This window comes from Tupaia chinensis, unplaced genomic scaffold (genome assembly GCF_000334495.1).
Source record: "Tupaia chinensis unplaced genomic scaffold, TupChi_1.0 Scaffold142716_1, whole genome shotgun sequence".
Taxonomy (NCBI): Eukaryota; Metazoa; Chordata; class Mammalia; order Scandentia; family Tupaiidae; genus Tupaia; species Tupaia belangeri.
The window spans coordinates 3,222,553-3,243,223 of NW_006202562.1; the positions used below are offsets into that span (position 1 = coordinate 3,222,553).

The following is a 20,671-nucleotide window of genomic DNA, read 5'->3' on the forward strand; positions in this document are numbered from 1 at the left end:
CGCCAGGTCTAGGACTCGAACTGTGGCTTACTATGTCGAAGTCCAGCACATAACCATCATGCCCCCCCCATCAAACATACTTTGGAGGGAACCAGCAGTTAGCGTAATGGCTATGTCGCTGGGCTCCCACGGAGTCGACCGCGGTTCGTGTCCCGGACCCGGTGGCTTAAAACTCACGCCGGGCACGGGTGCGTGCGTGCCCAAGATCCCGAGAGGAGAATGGAGGAGAAGGGATTGCGGCGTGACCATCCCCCCTGGGGGGTGATTTCTCGCTTTCTGTCTCTATGTCTCTCTCTGTCTGTCTGGCGAGCGCACGCGCCCTACAGTGAAAATCTCTCCAAAAAAAAAAAAAAAAAAAAAAAAACCAACATACTTTGGACAAGCGTTCTCTGTCAGCAATGGTGCCATGAACTAGGAGCCCAAAGGTGCAAGTCATGCTCTTCCCCAAAGCCTTCCCAACTCAAAGGAGAGACAGATGAGCCCAGAGATCGTAAACTCATGTCTGGTGGGACCGTGAGTAACCGGTGAAAAGAGTAACCGGTGAAAACAGGGTGGTTAGCCATCTAGGGTAGTTGTAACAAAGTAGCGCAGACTGCAAGGCTGGATATCAGACATGTATTGTCCCCACGTTCTAGGGCCAGAAATCTGAAAGGGGTTCCTTCTGAGGACAGTGCGAGTTCTGCTCCAGGTCTGTCTCCAGCCTCTGGTGGTTTGTCAGCAAGCTTGGCTTGTGGGTGCATCCCTGCAGTCGCCCTGAAGTCACACAGGCTTCGGTGTCCCTGCTTCTGTGCGTGTCTGTCTCTGGGGAAGAAAGACCTTGCCATGCGGTACTAGGACCCCACCCTATGGTCTCATTTTACCTTGATTATCTCTGTACAGACCCTGTTTCCAAATAAGGTCACGTTCTGAGGTACTGACCATTCCCCACGGGGGTGCTTTCTCATTTTCAGTCTGTCTCTTTCCAGCAAGTGCATGCACTCCTTAGAAAAATTTTAAAAAAAAATGATGCCCTTAGCATCTTCCTTGGCTCCCAGAGGTCTTCGGTAAGTATCAACTATTAACTACTGTTGTTATCAAAACTTAATGCATATATGTCAGCTCAGTTATCTAATTCAACTTAAATTTTTTAAAACATTCACTTATCACTTATCTATTTATCTGTTGTGATTTTCATGCTGGGAAAATTTGGAACTTGAACCATGGTCGGCCATGTATAAGAGCCCATTACAAACACCATGCCATCTGCTGGCTTCTTCAACTTAATTTTATCTTTATTAAAATATGTGGCTGGGGAACCAGCAGTTAGCGTAATGGCTATGTCACTGGACTCCCACGTAGTCGACCGCGGTTTGTGTCCCGGACCCGGTGGCTTGAAACTCACGCCAGGCGCGTGTGCGTGCGTGCCCAAGATCCTGAGAGGAGAATGGAGGAGAAGGGATTGCAGCGTGACCATCCCCTCTGGGGTGTGATTTCTCGCTTTCTGTCTCTATGTCTCTCTCTGTCTGTCTGGCGAGCGCATGTGCCCTATAGCAAAAACCTCTCCAAAAAAAAATAAAATGTGGCTGAGGGAATGTTGATAGAGTGATTTATTTGGAAGTAGAGTGCCTTATGTGGAATATGATGTAAATATGTAATTTATTTATTCTCTGTGTGTCTTTTCTTTTTATTTTGGGGAGGGGAGGTTTTTGCTATAGGGTGTGTGTGCTCGCCAGAAAGACAGACAGAGAGAGAGAGACAGAGAGACAGAAAGTGAGAAATCACGCCCCAGGGGGGGATGGCCACACCGCAATCCCTTTACCTCCATTCTCCTCTCAGGATCTTGGGCACGCACGGTCATGCGCCTGGCGTGAGTTTAAGCCGCCGGATCCGGGACTCGAACCGCGGTCAATTACATGGGAGTCCAGCGACACAGTCATTACGCTAACTGCTGGTCCCTCTGTGTGTCTTTTTAATCATCAAGGAATAGGCTGAGTGGTGACAAGAAATAGATTAGGAATTTCACAGCTCACTCTCTCTTTCTCTGAGCGTTCATCTCTGTAAGTCCCTCGATTCAAGTCAATTTGTTCCATTAGGGAGATAATTCTGGAGGGGAGATTAGCTATATAAGCAGATGGTTTCAATTATAATATGGATCACACTAGGACGGATGCAGTGAACAGCCTCCATGAGAAATAAGAGGAGGCATTTAAATCCAGCCCTGGCACGCATGCCTTTGCTATTTTTAGAAACATTTTTGCTATAGGGAGAGACAGAGAGAGAAAGAGAAAGTGAGAAATCATCCCCAACGCAGATGGCCGTGCCAAATCCCTTTTCTTCCATTCTCCTCTTGGAATTCTGGGCATGCTCACATGTGCGCCCGGTGTAATTGTTTGTTGTTTATTTATTTATTTATTTTTGAGAGGTTTTTTTTTTTTTTTTTTTTTTTGCTATAGGGCATGTGTGCTCGCCAGACAGACAGAGACAGAGACAGAAAGTGAGAAATCACCCCCCCCCCTGGGGCGATGGCCACGTCGCAATCCCTTCTCCTCCATTCTCCTCTTGGGATCTTGGGCACGCACGCACATGCGCCCAGAGTGAGTTTTAAGCCACCGGGTCCAGGACGCGAACCGCGGCTGACTACATGGAAGTCCAGCGACATAGCCATTACGCTAACTGCTGGTCCCTGCCTGGTGTAATTTTTAAGCTGCCAGGGCCAGGACTCAAACCGGTGATATTCGTTGGGCACCTGTAGTGTCCCAGGCACTATGCACAATTGTTTACGTGTAAGTTTTCACTCCACCTTGACAAAGCCCCCTGAAGAATCATAATTTCCATTTTGAAGAAGAGAGAGCTGAGGCACGACTGGCCTGCAGGTCTCCCCTGTCGAAGGCACAGCCCAGCTTTTAAGGCACCTCTCCAGTAGTGACAAGCTGGAGGAATTTGGCTTCTGGGTGAGTGAGGGGTTAGGGCGGGCACGGGGAAGGTGAAAGGGTGAAGCTTGTTGAGCCCAACCGTACTTTCCAGATCCTTCTGTGGAGCCTAGAGGTGTGGGGCGGTGGGAGACAAACAAGGGGCAGAGTGGGTCCGGGCAGCAGCTTTCTGTAGCTGTCCTGACAGCCTCCCATTTCCTCAGAGAGGCTCTGCAAAAGCCATCAGAGACGGCTCTCCTGGCAGCAGAGGACCGAGGACTGACGTCCCAGGTGCCGCAGAACACCTGCCCTCCAGCTGAGCCAAAGGCAGTCCACGCCCTGCTTCCCCCGCGGTCTGGAGCCTCCCCCCTCACCTGCTTGCCATTCCCTGCTGGTGTGCGGCTCAGGTCCTTTGCCTGGCACAATCCTGCCTGACCTCCCGGAACTCTCTGGGCTGGGGACTGGTCCTTTCCATCCTCACATGCTTTCTTAAAACTAAAATTTCCCTATAGAAAAGCTGCAAGTTTTGGATACCAGGCAACTGATTCTCGAGTTCAGCTCCAAATGGTGACTGAGAAAGAAGGGGTAGAATGTGGGTCTTTGTAGTAGAGCCGCCTCTACAAAACCTGTTTCTCAGGCTTGGAGGGGGCACGTGAATCCCCAAGACTGCTCAGGGTGGAGACTCCGTCCTGCAGCCACTCACTGCCCCTGCAGTGCTTCATTGCTCCCCAGAGCACTCAGGACTCTGTGTTGGGCTTCTAGGCTGATGTCTCCTGTCACTGGAATGGAAGTGTCTGGGGAGAAAGGATGCCCTGTCTTACCACTGTTGTAAAATGTGCCTGGTGGATTCGGTGCTCAGTAAATTTGTTGAATAACTAAGTGGATGAAGTCCATTTTTGCCCACTAGTGGCTAGGTAACAGGGAAGTCCAGCAGGGCCCTAGCTGGGTCTTCAGGAGATGGGACCCACTAGCTGTCACCTGCATTTCCTCTCCTCATTCACATGCACCTGGTTGCCCACAGATTACCTTTGTCACTGAAGTTTTCTTTTTTTTTTTTTTCAATTCAGCTTTTTACATTTTTTGTCAGAGGGTGCGTGTGCTTACCAGAGAAAGACAGAGAAGAGGAGAGAAAGCACCCCCACGTGGCACAGTCATGCTGCGGTCCCTTCTCCTTCTCCTCCATCTCTTCCTTCTTTCAGGATTTTGGACATGCACACACACACACACATACTCAGGGTGTTTCTCATGCTGCTAGTCTGGGACTCGAACCACGCGGTTGGCCATGTGGATCCAGTCACCTTAATCACCATGCAATGGAGCTGGCCTATCTTTGTCCATTTCAAAGGTGCTCTTGCTACTCATGTGAAGCTTATTCGTTTCCAAATAAAGGCACCTCCCTTATTAAATGCCTGCGATGGCCCAGGAACTATCTATTTATTGCACGAACGAATCCCCCAGGAGCCCGAGTTAGTGTTTCCTCTTCCGTAGCAGGTGAGAGAGCGAGAGCCCGTCCACGCCCGTGGCTCAGGTGGGAGAACCTCACGTGCAGAGTCAGCTTGACCCAAGGCTGACGACGGCCGCGTGCCTGGCCCACGTGACTGCCACGTTAGTTCAGGGAGCAAGGGCAGAGGACAAGGGCGGGTGCCCAGCGAGCCCGACAACTGCACACAGAGGCATCTTGCCAAGAAGGGCTTGGTCATGCCTAACCACAGAGGAAGGAAAATGTGAGCGTGAGCATGGTAAACATTCGGGCCTTGTTTGAAGGGTCTCGGGGGACAAGGAACTGGCTGTGTTGGGAATGATTGGCAGGAGGGAGCTGCAGGGCCCTCACCACACTGCAGAAGACATCGTCTGAAGGACCTCGGCCCATGTCCGCCCCAGTAAAAAGCCGGGAGCAACACCTGTCTAGTGATATTTAGAACTGACATTTTCGTGAGGATTCAGTCTATAGAGGGTTTCGTAGGGCTTGGAAAACCACATTTTTTATTCTTTCTTCTCTCCACCTCCTGTAATTAAACAATGCTCACGTTGTTAAATGGATGTTTACAGTGATGTGCTTTAAGGAATACATTAAAAAAATGCTAGGGGTGGGCAGGTGGCATGATGGTTAAGGGCACTGGACTCCCACATGGCCGACTGCAGTTCATGGCCGGGACCTGGAGGCTCACTTTCTCACTTTCCCTCTCTCTCTCACTCTGTCCTTCTCTGGTCAAATTAAAATAAATATATAAATAAATTAATAAAGTTAAATAAAACAATTCTTTAATAAAATAGAAAAAGAATGCCAGAGGGCATGTGTAGTCACCACAGAGAGAGACAGAGAGAGAGAGAGAGAGAGAGAGAGAGAGAGGCACAGAGAGAGGCAGAGAGAGGCAGAGGGAGAGAAAGTGAGAAATCACTCCAGGGAGACGGCCATGCTGCAGTACCTTCTCCTCAAACTGTGGTCAGTCATGTGGGTGTCCAGTGACATAATCATTATGTCATCTGTCGGTCATATATATTTAAAAGAATTATTTATTTAATCTTACTTAGCACCATTATTCTTCACTTTGGTGTGAGAGGCAGAGAGAGAGAGAGAGAAAGAGAGCGAGCTACCAGATCCAGGACTTGAACCATGGTGGGCCATGTGGGAATCCAGTATCTTAACTACCACAGGTGGTGACCTGCCAGCCCAATGGAATCTATTTTTAAAAATTCATTCGGAAATAATTCTAACAAGAATAACTTCAGTACTAACAGTTTAACCATCATCATGATAAGAACTGCAACAAATATTTCTTGAGCCATTTGAAAGTGAGTTGCGTGCATCGCAGCCCTTCCCCCCTAAATATTTCAGTGTACATTTCCTAAAAATAGTGCTACTTTTACATCACATTGCAGAGTTGTCAGCCTTGGTAACTTTGATGTTGACAATGTTTTTTCTAGTCTGCCACCAGTGCTCTGATTTTATGAGTAACTTGGTTCAATAAGGTGCTATTAATATTTAGCATTTTCCCTCCTCAGTGCATGCTGTCCTGTTGCTGTAATCTCCTTTAATCCTGACCATAGCCCTTCTTTGTATTTTGTGATATCGACAGGCTTTTGTGTACTTGCCCAACACAGACCGAGGGAGAGTGAGAAATCACCCTCTAGGGTGGATGGCCGTGCTGCAATCCCTTCTCCGCCATTTTTCTCTTGGGATTTTGGGCATGCACACACATGTGCCTGGTGTGATTTTCAAGCAACCAAGTCCAGGACTTGAACTGTGGTCAGCCATGTGGGATTCCAGCACCTTAACCTCCATACTACCTGGGCCCCCCCCAAACCTCTTATTTCTTTTTATTATTATAGGCATTTTTAAAAGTTCTTTTTTTTTTAAGGAGAAAAAGAGAGGGAGAGAGACAGAGGCAGGCATGCCATGACAGGGTCTTCATGCTTCAGTGTGCCTCCAGCTTCAGCCAGCTGAGACCACGGCTGTGATTCCATCCTACACGTGCAGAGAGGCAGCTGTGACCCTGGGACAGTCCCACGTGGTACTGCTGCACCACCAAGGCGGACTGATAGCAACAATTTTAAAAAAGTACAGTCATTAAGGGGCCAGCAGGTGGTGTAGTGGTTACAGTGCTGGACTCCTACATAGCCGACCGTGGTTCGAGTCCCAGACCTGGTAGCTTGAGAATCACATTGGGCGTGTGTGTGTGTGTGAAATCTGAGGAGAATGGAGAAGGGATTGCAGCATGTCCACTTCCAGGGGAAGTGATTTCTCACTTTCTTTCTCATTGTCTCTCTGTCTCTCTCTGGTGAGTGCACGCACCCTGTGACAAAACCTTGGAAAAACAAAACAAAACAAAAAAAGTACAGTCATTTAAAAATAGCATATGTCGGTCCAGCTGATAGCATGGTGTTATGGCAGCTGGATTCCATATGGCCAACTCTATAGTTTGAGTCCTAGGTCTGCCGACTTGAAAAACATGCCAGGCAAGTATGTGTGTGTATCCAAAGTCTCAAAGGGAGGAAAGAGAGGTGGAGAAGGAGTTGTGGTGTAGCCATCCTCCTTGGGGGCTGCTTTCTTACTTTCCTTTTCTCTCCATTTCTGTCTCTCTCCTGTAGGTACACATGCCTCTGGCAAATTGAAAACCAAATAGTGTGCTGTTTAAATTTTCTTGTTTTCTGATTCCTCATGATTGGATTCAGGGCGTGTATCCCTGGCTGGATACCGACAGGCAATGCCATTTCTTCCCAGGACCTCTCCTTTGGATGTCTTGCCCTTCCTGGGTGACCCTGGCTTTATTGACAAAAAAGAATATGTGGGGACCAGCAGATGGTGGTTAAGGTGCTGGACTTCCACATGGCCAAGCATGGTTCGAGTCCCAGATCTGGCAGTTTGCTTTCTCACTTTCTCTCTTTCTTTGATAAGAGCCTGTGCTTTATAGAAAATTTATAAATAGTAATGATGCTAAATAAAATGAAATAAATAATTCTAAAAACTAGAAAAGGAAGAGTCATTTTGAAGGTATCATTCTCACCCGCACCCCCCAAACAATATTCTGAGTTCAGGTTTGTGGAGCTTTAGTCTCTGAGTGAGCTCCTGGGGGTGAATGGCTTTTTTTTTGGCAGGATAGAACAAGGCAGAACGGTCTCGAGGTCCACAGTCATGCTGCTCGGACCATCTGGGGGTGCCAGTTCTCCTCTCCTGCAGAATGAGTGCCCAGGCCAAGACACACGCAGGCGAAAGGCTACTGTCAAGCTGGGTCCTTAGACACCTGAGCGAGGCCCTACATCCAACCCTGAGTGTGGGGAGCTGGAAGCTCTGAATTCCCATTTATCTCACTGAACAGCAAACCCTCGCAGGAGAATTGACTGGAAGAGAGCGGCTTGGATGAAGGGCTCTGCTGTCCTGCCTCAGGGCTGCCTGTCTACTATCTGCATGCTCTGCTGGGTGGAGAAAAGGAGATGATGCTCACCTCACTTTCAGAGGCGCTGCTTGGGGAGGGCTGGCTTACATGGTCTAAGGAGGAAAAACTAGGGACCAGCAGTTAGCAGAATGTCTATGTCGCTGGTCTCCCATGTAGTCTACTGTGGTTCGAGTCCCAGACCCGGTAGCTTAAACTCATGCTGGGCGTGTGTGCGTGCGTGCCCAAGATCCCCAGAGGAAAATGGAGGAGAAGGGATTGCTTCATGACATCCCCCCTGGGGGGTGATTTCTCTCTTTCTCTCTATCTCTCTCTGTCTTTCTGCCCTATAGAAAAAAACCTCTCCAAAAAAAAAAAAGAAAAAAGGAGGAAAAACTAAAATCCTTGCTAGGTCAGCCATGGTGGCACAGTAACAGTGACAGGGACCCTGAGGCCTCCCTCTGCACTCTGGTGGACATGCACATGCCGTGTTCTGGGTTGTTCGGGGCTCAGGGTGGATCATAGCACGAGGACCCTGTTGAGGATGACCCTCTCTCTCTTTCTCTCTCTCAGGAAATAAATAATGGGGCCAGCAGTTGGCATGGTGGTTAGGGCGCTGGACTCCAAATGGCCAACTGTGGTTTGAGTCTTGGACACAGAGGCTTGAAACTCATCTCAGTACTGTGCATGCTTGCCCCAAATCCCAAGAGGTGAATGGAGGAGAAGGGATTGCAGCATGGCTCTCCTCCCTGGGGAGTGATTTCTTCCTTTCTCTCTCTCTGTCTCTCCAGTGAGTGCACATGCCCTATAGCAAAAATCTTTCTCTCTCTAAAAAAAGAAAGAAATACATAAACTTATTAAAAAATCTTGATAACATGGACCTTCTCACAGCTAAATATGAAGTATACATTGAACATCACAAATTAGTGTATTTCATTGATTTTTTTTTACATTTTTTATTGCATTTTTTTAATACATTCAATCCCATTATTTGGTTTTGCTCAGTTTTTCCCTGTTTCTGAGTGGGCTGCCTCCTGAAGTTGTTGTTAAAGGCAGCTAGCTCAATGTAAATAGCAAATCTATCTGCATGCAATGAAGGTTTGACTCTTTGTCACTTTGTTTTTTCTTCCATTGCTGGTTGTGCTATGCAAGAGTACATTTTTAAAAATATTTTTATTTTTTCGTATTTTTTACATTTAATCACTGTATGTCTTTATAATATTGAAAATGAATGTTCACAGCACAAATACCCTGTATGTTAGTCCGGTCCAAGAAATTACCATACACATTGTCATCAATAGATAATTTTCCAAGTTTTTGTCAGACATTTGGTATATATTAAGTGGGGACATACAATGCCTCTCTTTCATAATCTGGTTTGCTTTGCTTAGCATTAAATCTTCTTTATTGGTCCACTTCCATATGCCAGGGTCTCATTTTTTTTTTTTTTATGGCCGAGTAGTATTCTGTAATTTATATGTGCCATACTTTTTAATCCATTCATCTGTTTTTGGACATTTAGGTTGATTCCATGTCTTCCAATTGTCAATAATGTTGCGATAAACATCGATTTGCAAGTGTTTTTCTGACTGAATGTATTCCTATCTTTTGGGTAGATAACCAAGAGGGGAATTGCTGGATCATATGGCAGTTCTATTTGTAGGTCTTTGAGGAACCTCCGTATTGTTCTTCACAGTGGCTATGCTGTTTTACTTTCCCAGTAACAATGCAGAATCACCACAGCCTCACTAAAACGTACCATTCTTTATTTATTATTATTATTTTTATTATTTTATTTAATTATAATTATTTAACTTGTTATTAGTCACATGCACTCATCAGAGAGCAGCACAGAGAGAGAGAAAGTGAGAAAGTAAGCCTGCAAGTCTGGGACTTGAACTACAGTTGGTCATGTGAAAGTCCAGTGCCTTAACTACCATGCTATCTGCTGGCCTTACATTCTTTACATATATAGTTTAAAAATATTTATTTAATTTTATTTATCCTTCTTCCTTTTCAGTTTGACCAGAGATAGAGACAGGGAGAGGGAGAGTGAGAGTGAAAAAGCAAGTCACCAGGTCTAGGACTTGAACCACAGTTAGCCATGTGGGAGTCCAACACCTAAACCAATATCCTGCCAGCCCCTATACATTCTTTATATTTTTAATCTTAGCCATTCTAACTAGGGTTAGATGGTATCTCATTGTGGTTTTGATCCCTTATGATAAGGGATGTTGAGCATTTTTCATACGCTGTTTGGCTGTTTGTAGAGTTGTCTGTTCAGCTCATTTGTCCACCTTTCAATTGGATTGATTATTACTTTTTCTTTTTGTGGGTAAGCCGCTCGAGTTCCCTGTATATTTTGGTTATCAGTCCCTTATCCAAAGGAAGGCAATATATTTTTTTATTTATTGCTAGAGGGCACACATGCTTGTGAGAGAGAGAGAGAGAGAAAGAGAGAGAAAGAAAGGCACAGAGACAGAGAGAGAGAAGGAGAGAAAGCACACTCCTCAATGGGGTGTGGACACCACAATCCCTTTTTCTACATTTATCCATCCCATTGGGATTTTGGGCACACATGCATGCACCTCTGGCATGTGCTTCAAGCTACCATGGTCAGGACTGAAACCACAGTCAGCCATTTGGGATCTGGCTCCCTGAACCACTCAGCTATGAGGGCAGCTCAGAGGCTTAATATTTTGGAAAGGCAGTCTAATGTTAAAAACTCAAACTTTGTGGTCCAGCAGGAGTCATGGAGGTTAAGGTGGATGGATCCCACATGGCCTAATATGTGGTTTGAATCCCAGACTCAGGGACTAGAAATTCATGCCAAGTGTGTAAGCATGCATGCCCAGAATCCCAAGAGAAGACCAGAGGAGAGGGGTTTGTGGTGTGGCCATCCTTTCTGGGGGGTGATTTCTTACTTTTCTTCTCTCTATCTCTCTCCGGTGATCACATATGACAAAAACAAAACAAAACAAAAACAAAGACAAAAACCAACTCAAACTTTGATGTTGGCCAAACTTTAAAAATCCCAATCCTGTATTTTATGGGACAATATGGAACTTGCTTACCCTCTCTGATTTTTTTTTTTTTTAATTTCTGTGTCTTCAAAATGTAGATAAGAAAGCTCCTTATCCCATAAGTTCTTATTGTGAGCAATTAAAATAATGTCATCCATGCCGATCACTTAACTCAAGACCTGGTGTTTTGCACTAAAACATTGTTTTATGTTTTGCATTAAACAATGTTAGCTGCTTTTCTTGTTATGTATTGCTTATCTATTCATATTTCTTTTGCTGAGCTTCTACCATGCAGCAGTCATTGCAGGGTATAAAAATGAGTTAACAGTCAAAAAGCTCAGCCTACTAGAACTAGAAATTGAACCAATATAAACAAATGAGTTTATATCAGAGAGGCTTAATTCAAGGCTTAGCCGTTTGGATAGGAGTATCCTGTGTATGTGAGAATGTTGTGTGGATGGGATGAGCTATGGATTGAGCTTGTATACACTTACCATGGTGGGCTTTGTGTTTGCCTTGCAGCAAAGATAATATTAGGTCAAGGATGCATTCTATAAATAGTGGAATCTTTAACCAAAAGAAGAATGATAAATGTAAAACTAAAGAGATACTTGAGTCACCTGGCCAAAGGTCAAGCACAGTTTTCCGGAGGGCTGACCTTTGAACTAAGACCTCAAGGAATCAGCTAACCTGAAGGGGTATGGGAAGAGGTGGAAGGTGTTCTACACTGAGCAGTCAGTTTCCTGGAGTGTGGTGGTGAAAAGTATGGGTTTTGGAGCTCAACAGACTGGTTTGGGGCAAGTGATTGAGCCTTTTTGAGCCCCAGTTAATCATGCCTCCCTCATAAGAAGTTGTAGTGATGAAAGGAGACACTTGTGCAGCTTTTAGTGCACACCTGGGGCTGGTGTTTTTACCCACAGAACTCAAGCAATTCAGCAAGTTTGCAGCAGAGGCTGAAGCTGGGGCGGTGGAGGATAAGACCTGAGAGACAGCAAGGACAGATGATAAGGGCTCCGATCGCTTAGGAATGTGGACGTTATCTCTGAGGTAATGATTACCCTGGAAAAGGGCTTAAGTGAGGAGCACAGAACTTTAGAAAAAACACTTGGGCACTGGACTGGACAACAAATTGCAGGAGGCCTGACTGGAGGCAGGGACAACAGCTAGGAGATTTACAGAAATCAAGGCAAGAAATGAAACCGCAGGAACAGGGGCAATGGCTAAGGGGTCAAGGGTAGAGGGGAGAAGTGAAGGACATTCACGAGGGAGTACTAAAGCCTTGGTTGGCTGTGAGAGGTGAGCAAGAGGTGGAGGTACAGATGACCTCCAGGTGTGTCTGTGTGAGTGAGACGGGAAAAGACTGAAGGGAATGCGTTTGTAGAGAGAGAAAATGAGTTCAGATTCATCTTGAGGTACCTGCAGGCCACCCAAGTGGAGCCGCTCTGAAGTCCATTAATATTTAAGTTTAGAGTCTAAAGGAAGGGTATGACCTGTACATGCCAAGACATAGGAAGAGTCTTAAAAACATTTATGGAGGTGGCATGGTGGTTAAGGGCACTGGACTCCCACATGGCCGACAGCAGTTTGAGTCCTGGACCTAGCAGCTTCTTTCTCACTTTCTCTCTCTCTGTCTGCCTCTCTCTCACTCTGTCCTTCTCTGGTCAAATTCAAAGCAATAAATAAAGTTCAATAAAATATTTTTTAGAAAAAAAAATGTATGGAAAATCCATGCTATGAAAAAACGATGCATGGATTTCTATTTTTTTTACACTAAAGTAAATTGATTTATTCATTTCACTTTTCCATGAACATTTGGAGTCCTCTCCTATGTAAACAAACCTTCACTGGGGAAGAGATATCTCCCAGAGATAATGGGTTTTAGGAGGCAGCCAGCCAGCTTGTCTTTTTTTTTTTTTTTTAATGCAACATACAAACTTTATTTAACAAAAGTAACTGGTAAAGTCAAACAGGCACTTATATTAAAAAGAAAAACTGACTAGAATCTTATCTGACATTCCTTACATTAACCTACTTGCAGTGGCATCTGACTGAGCTCTGTTGCTGTGAAGAATACAGCCTTTGCACAGGTACAGAGGAACGGTCTGTACATCATTCAAGTATTCACCGACTACTACCTTATATACATACACATAGACATTACATTTGAAAAAGATCTCATCAGCAATCCCCAGGTAGACTTCATTTTTGTTGATCTTTTGGAAGAGGCCGTCTAACGAGAAGAATATGCGGTCCTAGCTTGTGAATCATGTAGTGAACCCAGCCTAGACTCTGTTGGACACCAAGTCTCCTCCACTCCTCTTTGGACATCATTTGGGTTTTGGGCACTCTTTTGGAAAGTTCTGTGGGTAACATGGCATGCTGGTACTCGTAGTGCTCATCGAAGTACTTGTCTGAGTAGTAGATCTGCTTGTGAGCTGTCCTATCGGCACATAGTGGGTCGGGAACGACCAGAGCCAGAGAGCAGGCAAGGCAGGCCACACGTCCGCGTCCCCAGCCTGTCTTCATGTGCCTTCTCTGACTGACTCACTGTGGCAACATTAGGTAACCCCTGCCCACCTCTGTGTCCTCATCAGTAAAACAAGAGTCCAAGTAAGAGAGGCCTAACCTGGGCATGGGATGCACACACAGATGCAACGTGCTTGGAGCAATGCCTACAGGGTGAGTACACAACAACCTTCACCACCACCACTTTTTTTTTTTTTGGAGAGATTTTCACTGTAGGGCACGTGCGCTCACCAGACAGACAGAGAGAGACATAGAGACAGAAAGCGAGAAATCACCCCCCAGGGGGGATGGTCACGCCGCAATCCCCTCTCCTCCATTCTCCTCTCGGGATCTTGGACACGCACGCACACGTGCCCAGCGTGAGTTTTAAGCCACCGGGTCCGGGACACGAACCACGGTCGACTACGTGGGAGTCCAGCGACATAGCCACTACGCTAACTGCTGGTTCCCACCACCACCACTTTTGAAAGAAGAGGAGCACAGGGCTGAGGGAAGAGGGCCAGAAAACGACTACAGGTGATGCAGGTCGAGCTAAGGAGACCCAGCCAAAGCAGATTCTGAGAAGGAGCTTCCACAAAAAAGAGAAGGGAGAGAATCTTGAGAACGTGGTGATGTAGAAACCCACAGAGCAGCCCATTTGAATAAAGAGACGGCACTGGACGGTTTCAGATCCAAAGACAAAGGGACAAGGGTCCATCCGATTAGACAACTGGTTGGCCTTTGGCATCATTGATGTGGGTGGATGGCTCATGGCAGAGGCTTGGGGGAGAATGAGAGCTGAGGGACTAGCGTCAACTAAATGCTAAGTTTAGAAGAAAAAAAGATAAGGAAAAATCGAATTGTATTTAAAGGTGTTGTATGGAGCAAAATGTGTTGTCTTAGATCACACAGCATATCTAGGTAGATAATATCATTTTAACTTTATAGCTGAGCAAACTGAGGCTCGGAGAGGTTGGTAGGCATAGCAGTAAGAATGGAATTTGATCTTAGATTGACTTGGGCTTAAACTTTAAATTCAATAGATGGAGGAGAAGGGAGAGGACATGTGCAGGAAATTAGGAAGAGTGTTTTCTCAGCTATGGACGTCCTGATAATGCACTAAACCACATCAGAAAGTAAGGAGGCCTCTGCCACGGGGGTGCTTGATGACAGCGTGGATGGGCTTCCTCCAGGAAGCCCAGTCGCTGTGCATATACACACATGTGTTTGCGTCCCTCACTGGTATATGCATCTCTTTAGAGTTTATTAATTTTCAAATTTCCTGATTCAATACAGTGTCTGCAATACAGTGGGAACTCAGTAAAGGTGCCCACAGGGGGTGTGTACCCACCACAGAGAGAGAGAGAGAGACAGAGAGACAGAGAAGAAGAGGGAGAAAGTACACCCCAATGGGACGTGGTCGTTGTGCAGTCCCTTCTCCTCCACTTTTTCATCCTGTCAAAATTTGGGGCATGCATGGGGTGTTTTTCAAGTCACTAGTGCCTAGATTATAACTGTGTGGTCAGCTCTGCAGGATTTAGCTCTCTTAACCACTAGGCATGGCGTCTGTTTTTTTTTTTTCTTAAAGTTTATTTATTTCATGAGAGGGAGAGTCAGGCATCCTCAGGGTCTTGCCACACAGTAATCCCCTACTTCAGACCTTCACCTTGTCAGAACCTTGGGCAGGCACACCCAGCATATTGCAGTTGACTCTGGATCTGAACCTCAGGTCGGCCAGGTGGCTTCCAGAACTTCAACTCAGTCCACGACCACTGGGGCCATCTCAATTCGGCTCTCAGGATTTAGCTCTCTTAAACCACTAGGAAGGGGTTCGTTTTTTTTTTTTCTTAAAGTTTATTTATTTCATGAGAGGGAGAGTCAGGCATCCTCAGGGTCTTGCCACACAGTAATCCCCTACTTCAGACCTTCACCTTGTCAGAACCTTGGGCAGGCACACCCAGCATATTGCAGTTGACTCTGGATCTGAACCTCAGGTCGGCCAGGTGGCTTCCAGAACTTCAACTCAGTCCACGACCACTGGGGCCATCTCAATGGCCAAGAATGAGTTCACACTGAGGGTTGGATGAGGCCCTTCGAAGGCCTTAGGAGGCCTTCCAGTCTAAGTCTCCCTGAGTCTCTGAATTCTCCAAGTCACAGCTATGAAACCTCCAACAGGAATCAGTTCTGAGTATTCGAGGCTGGAAAGGGAACCCCAGCAGATACCAGAAAACAAGAGGGGTGGGGAGGAAGCAGGGTCAGGAGTCCAGCTCCAGGGTGAGCACCAGCAGGAGGCATGGATGGAGAAAGAAGAGGCTCAGCAGAGTTCACCAGGAGCATCTAGGTTTCAAAGCAGGTCCCAAATGGAGCAGAAGCACAGTCGGGCAGGGTGGACACTGGGCCAATCAAGTTCTCTGCCCTGGCACTGTGGGGTAGGCTGGCCAGTAGCTTGGATTCCAAGAGACTGGGCTATGGTAGTCAAAGAGTAGGTCCCTTGGTATACTGCGAAGAAAGTGAAAAAAGAAGGCTCGGGAAGCCTGAACCCTTACTTAACTGAAAATCATTGCAGAAATGCTTTAAAACTGGAGGGTCAAAATAAGGAACATTGGGCCAGCCTGCAGCCTGGTGGGTAAAGTGACTGAATTCCGCATGACCAATCACGTGGTCTGAGTCCTGGACCCAGTAGCTTGAAAAAACATACTGGGTGTGTGCATACGTGCCCAAAGTCCCCAAGAGAGGAAGAGATGGAGGAAAAGGAGTTACAGTTGGACCATGCCCCAATGGCAGGGTGTGCTCACTTCCCTCTCTCTCTGTCTCTCTCTGGTGAATGCATACACCCTCTAGCCAATTAAAAAAAAAACGAAGAGGCCAGGAGACGGCATTGTGGTACATGTGCTGGATTACCACATGGTTTGCAATGATTTCAGTCCTGGAGGCTTGAAAATCAAGCCAGGCACACGAGCATACACGCCCAAAGCCCCTGGAAGAGAATGGAGGAGAAGGGACGGCAGCTTGATCATCCCCCCAGAGGAGAATGACTTCTCACTTTCCCTCTCTTTGTCTCTCTCTTACAAGCACATGAGTCCTAGAGCAAAAACCTAAATAAACAAACAAATGAGTAAGTGAAATATTAGTGTAAATCCTATACTTCACATGATGCTCAAAAGCAGCCAGTAACATTTCTGTGGTGATCTTGAATAGAAGGATACTGAAGCCCAGAGAAGCTGAGCCCTTAGTCTAGGGTCACACAGTTAGGAAATGGGGAACTTGAAGTTAAGCTCAGACTTCTGGGTTAGGTAAAGAGATGGGAGCTTCTAAGGTCACAAAACTTCTTGAAGTTGTTTTTTTTTCTCTTCTGAGACATTAGCATCAGAGAAGACATTGATTTAGAGTCAAGGTAGCCTTTTTTTTCTTTTTTTAGAGGTTTTTGCTATAGGGCACGTGCACTCGCCAGACAAACAGAGAGAGACAGAGAGACAGAGAGACAGAAAGCGAGAAATCACCCCCCCAGGGAGATGGCCACGCCACAATCCCTTCTCCTCCATTCTCCTCCCGCGATCTTGGGCACATGCACACGGCGTGAGTTTTAAGCCACCGGGTCTGGGATGAGAACTGCAGTCGACTATGTGGGAGGCCAGCGACATAGCCATTACGCTAACTGCTGGTCCCAAGGCAGCCTTTTGGAGTCTGGGAAGTCACTGGAGGAGAAGGATCACGGAGTCCACTGGACTGATTACTTGATTCCAGAGCCACCTGAAGGCCCACTGTCCTGTGGGTGGGACTGGAATCACTCTGATGTTGGATGTCATCGAAGGAGAATGTCCCAAGGTGGCAGAATGGTAATGATGGTGAGGACACTGGTACACATGAATGTGTGTGGTGATTGTGACATCCTTCTCACCCGAGCGCTCACCCTGCAGTGGGTCTGGAGAGCGGTGCACAGCAGGCTCCTCAAGGGGACTGGATTCCGATTCTGCAGGGAGTCGGCGCCTCTGTGCTTAGCTTCTCAAGCACAGGTCTGCAGAGTGACCTCAAGAATGACCTGGAAAATGCTTTGTTCTTCACTCCCTGCCCCCACTGGTCTTTGTTCTTGGCAGAGCTAGTTAGGCTTAGTGGTTAATTAGCAGGTCCCAAAGTTAAGGAGAACAATGGCAGAAGTCCCAGTGGCTTCCTCTCCCCTTCTAGGAGGTACCTGGTCAGGGCTGGAGTCTTGGATTCCAAGTCCCTCATCTAAGCTATATGTTGTAGAATTTTGTCTCTTGCTAAACTCTTCTGTTAGCTCACGCTCCTCAGAGCTGGGCTGAACACCAAGTGATTCTTAGCAATCTGTGGCTGCCAGGTGACCACCAGGACTCATTTGTGAGAAAGCTGACTTAGTTTTCCCCTAGGATATAACTTTTCTCTGAGACAGTGGGGAAAAAGAGGAAACTACCAGGGTCTACCAGATGCCCCATGGTAACTAACATTTTTAGCTCATAATGTCCTCAAAAGCTGATTTGGGGCTGGGGCCTGGCTTGTCCGAGCTCAGAAACAGCTCTCGTGCTGTCAGCCCTCCAAGTTTTGTGCTGCACTTGCACAAGCCACCAAGGTGCCCAAGCGTCCTTTGTGATTGCTGCAGACTGGGGTGTAGCTCCTTCCCAAACCTGGCCTCTGGAGGCCATCCAGGCCCACTGACTTGTGGACTCCCGATCATAGGAAAGGCCCTTAGAGACTTTTTTTTAGTGTAAATACCTCGGTTTTGATCTTGAGGTGCAGAGAGGCCAACACATCTATCTGTGCTCAGAGAAGTAACTAGAACCCTGATGCCCCATAACTTTCAGCAGAACCTCTGTGACCTCAGCCAAGTGACATCCACAGACATGCAGAACAGATGCCAAGGACACCAGGCAAAACCCATGAGAGTGAGTCCATTTTCCATTTTCCACCCACCCCAAACCCCAGTGATCAAGGGGAGCCTGGTTTCCTTCATGAATTGCCATTCAGGGATCAGAGACCATACACCCTAGTCTTCAAAGACTACAGAGCTGAGGACCGGCTGTGGGGTCACATGGACTAGGTTGGGGCTCCCGTTCTGTCACTCACTAGCTACAAGACCATTGGCCAGTCATGAAGTCTTTATGACTAGAGGCTCAACCTCTCTGGGTTTCAGTATCATTTTGTACCAAGTCAAGACCACCACAGAAATTTTTCTGTTTTCTGGGGGGCCAGCAGGTGGTGTGGTGGTTAAGGTGCTGGACACTCCTACATGGTTGACTGTTTTGAGTCCCAGACCTGGTGGCTTGCTTTCTCATCTTTCTTCTCGCTCTCTTTGTCTCTCGCTGGTCAATTAAAATAAATTAAAAAATAAAATAAATAATTCACTTTTTATAAAAAGGAAATTTTTCTTTCTTTTTTCTTTTTTTTTTTTTTTTTTTTTGTGCCTCATTTCCCTTATCTGTAAACGGGAATAATAGAGCCTAATTCAGCTGCTCTGACAATTATGGGTTATATGTATAAAACGCTTAAAACGATGAATGATCACATTTTTGCCTTTCAGAAATGAGATCTCTAGTGGGTTGATTCCAAGAACTTCAGTCCCTGAGGGTAAAAAACTATGGAGCACAGGCCTTTGGGGCCCCTCCTGTCATGGTCTGAAACTGTTACAAGGTGTCACACACACAGCTGGCCACTAATGGGTCTTCTGTACTCTTCTTTGCCTTTCCTCGCTGACATTTTTGCTGGATGGGTTCACTCTCTCAGGTGTAACTAGCTGGCATTACTACTATATTACTGACTGATTTATTTTTTTTGAGGGATTTTTTGCTATAGGAAGCATGCACTCACCAGAGACACACACAGAGAGAAAGCAAGAAACCACTCCCCATGGGGAGTGATCCCTTCTCCTCTATTCTCCACTCAGGACTTTGGGCATGCATGCACACGTGCCTGCTGTGAGTTTCAAACTGCCGGGTTTGGGACTTGAACTGTGATCAGTCACGTGGGAGTCCAGCACCTTAACCACTACACCACTTATTTATTTTATTTTTGATTTTTTGCAGTTTCTGAATAAATATATTTTGGGTCAATAATAAGGTACTTGAGATGTTTAAAAGGTCATTTCATAATACCCTTCTGCCTTTATGGCCGCTGTGTTGTTCTCCTTCTGCTGTGTCTTCTTCACATCTGAGTTTTTAGAAAAATCTAGTCCTGGAATACTCACTCTCCTACTCGACCTTCCTGCCTGAAGTAGCAGAACACTTCTAGGGAAAATCACAGATTAGGATATATTAATACCGTTCTAAATCCATGGTTTCAAACATGAAGCGAACCCACCACAGTACAGAGCCAGGCACTGCGTTCCTCCAGCCACTTTCTTTCTTCTTACTCAACAATGACTACATAAAACCTTTAATTTTCCTGAAACTACAGATGCCTCCATCTGCCTACCATCCGCATAGACTACATACCCTCATACCATGTCACGATCCTCCTGTCTCAGCCTCCAGGCTGGAACTATAGGAGCATGTCACCGCGGTGGGCTCTTTCTCCGTCGATGGCTTGCTATGTTGCAGCCTCCAGTTTGGGATCCTCCTGGCCAAGCTTCCTGTTATGGGTGCACACCACCGTGCTGGCCATCAGATTGGGCCAGGAATTGAACCTGGGCCTCCTGAGTGGTCCTAGCCTATGGAGCACTGCAGCTTTATCGCATATATTACCATGGCGGAGCCTCTGACTGATCAGTTTTGATGGGAATATTTTTTAAAAAAGGGAGAACCACCAACTATTATGTAGAAACTTACAGAGTGAAAATACTCCCCCCCCCAAACACACACACCCCGTGGCCTGCAGTCTCAGATGCCCCAGCGACAGTCCCTTGGTCTGTGTGACCTTGTATGACCTCTTCCTCTTGGGAAACTTGCTCTGGCAGATAGAATATGGAAGCCAAGGGTTGTTCCTCCCACAATAGGTCACAAGGCTTCAGTCTTGCTAGTAGTCTGGCCTCCCTTGAGCTGCTTTGATGAAGTGAGCTGCCATGGTGGAGATACCCACAAGGCAAGGAGCCAAGGGCAGCCTCCAGTCCCAGCCAGGAGGAAGTGAGGCTCCCGAGAGGCTCAGACCTTCAACAACGATGTCAGGGACCCGGGTGCAGCCTCTCTTCCAGGTGAGCTTCCTGGCAAACCCCCAGTCCTGGCCACACCTTCACTGCAGCTCACAAGAGACCTGGCTGCAGAGGGTCGGGCTAAGCCGTGGCTTCCTACTGACAGCAATTGGATGATGGTGTGCATGTGGATTCAGGCACCACGTCTTGAAGGGCTTCGCTCCACGGTGAGAGGCATGTCAGAGAGCTGATTTCACCTGACTATAGCCAGGTAGCCAAGCGCTGAGCCTGGGAGGCAGAGCCTGTACA

The 20,671-nt window shown here is 46.6% G+C and overlaps 1 long non-coding RNA gene and 1 pseudogene across 1 annotated transcript in view; one reads left to right on the forward strand and one right to left on the reverse strand.

Annotated features, from left to right (window-relative positions):
• Positions 1 to 20,671, forward strand: part of LOC102489197 (uncharacterized) — an 83,251-nt gene that overhangs the window by 34,740 nt on the left and 27,840 nt on the right. The gene's annotated exons all lie outside the window — the stretch shown is intronic.
• Positions 12,686 to 13,376, reverse strand: LOC106733292 (cyclin-dependent kinases regulatory subunit 2 pseudogene; annotated as a pseudogene).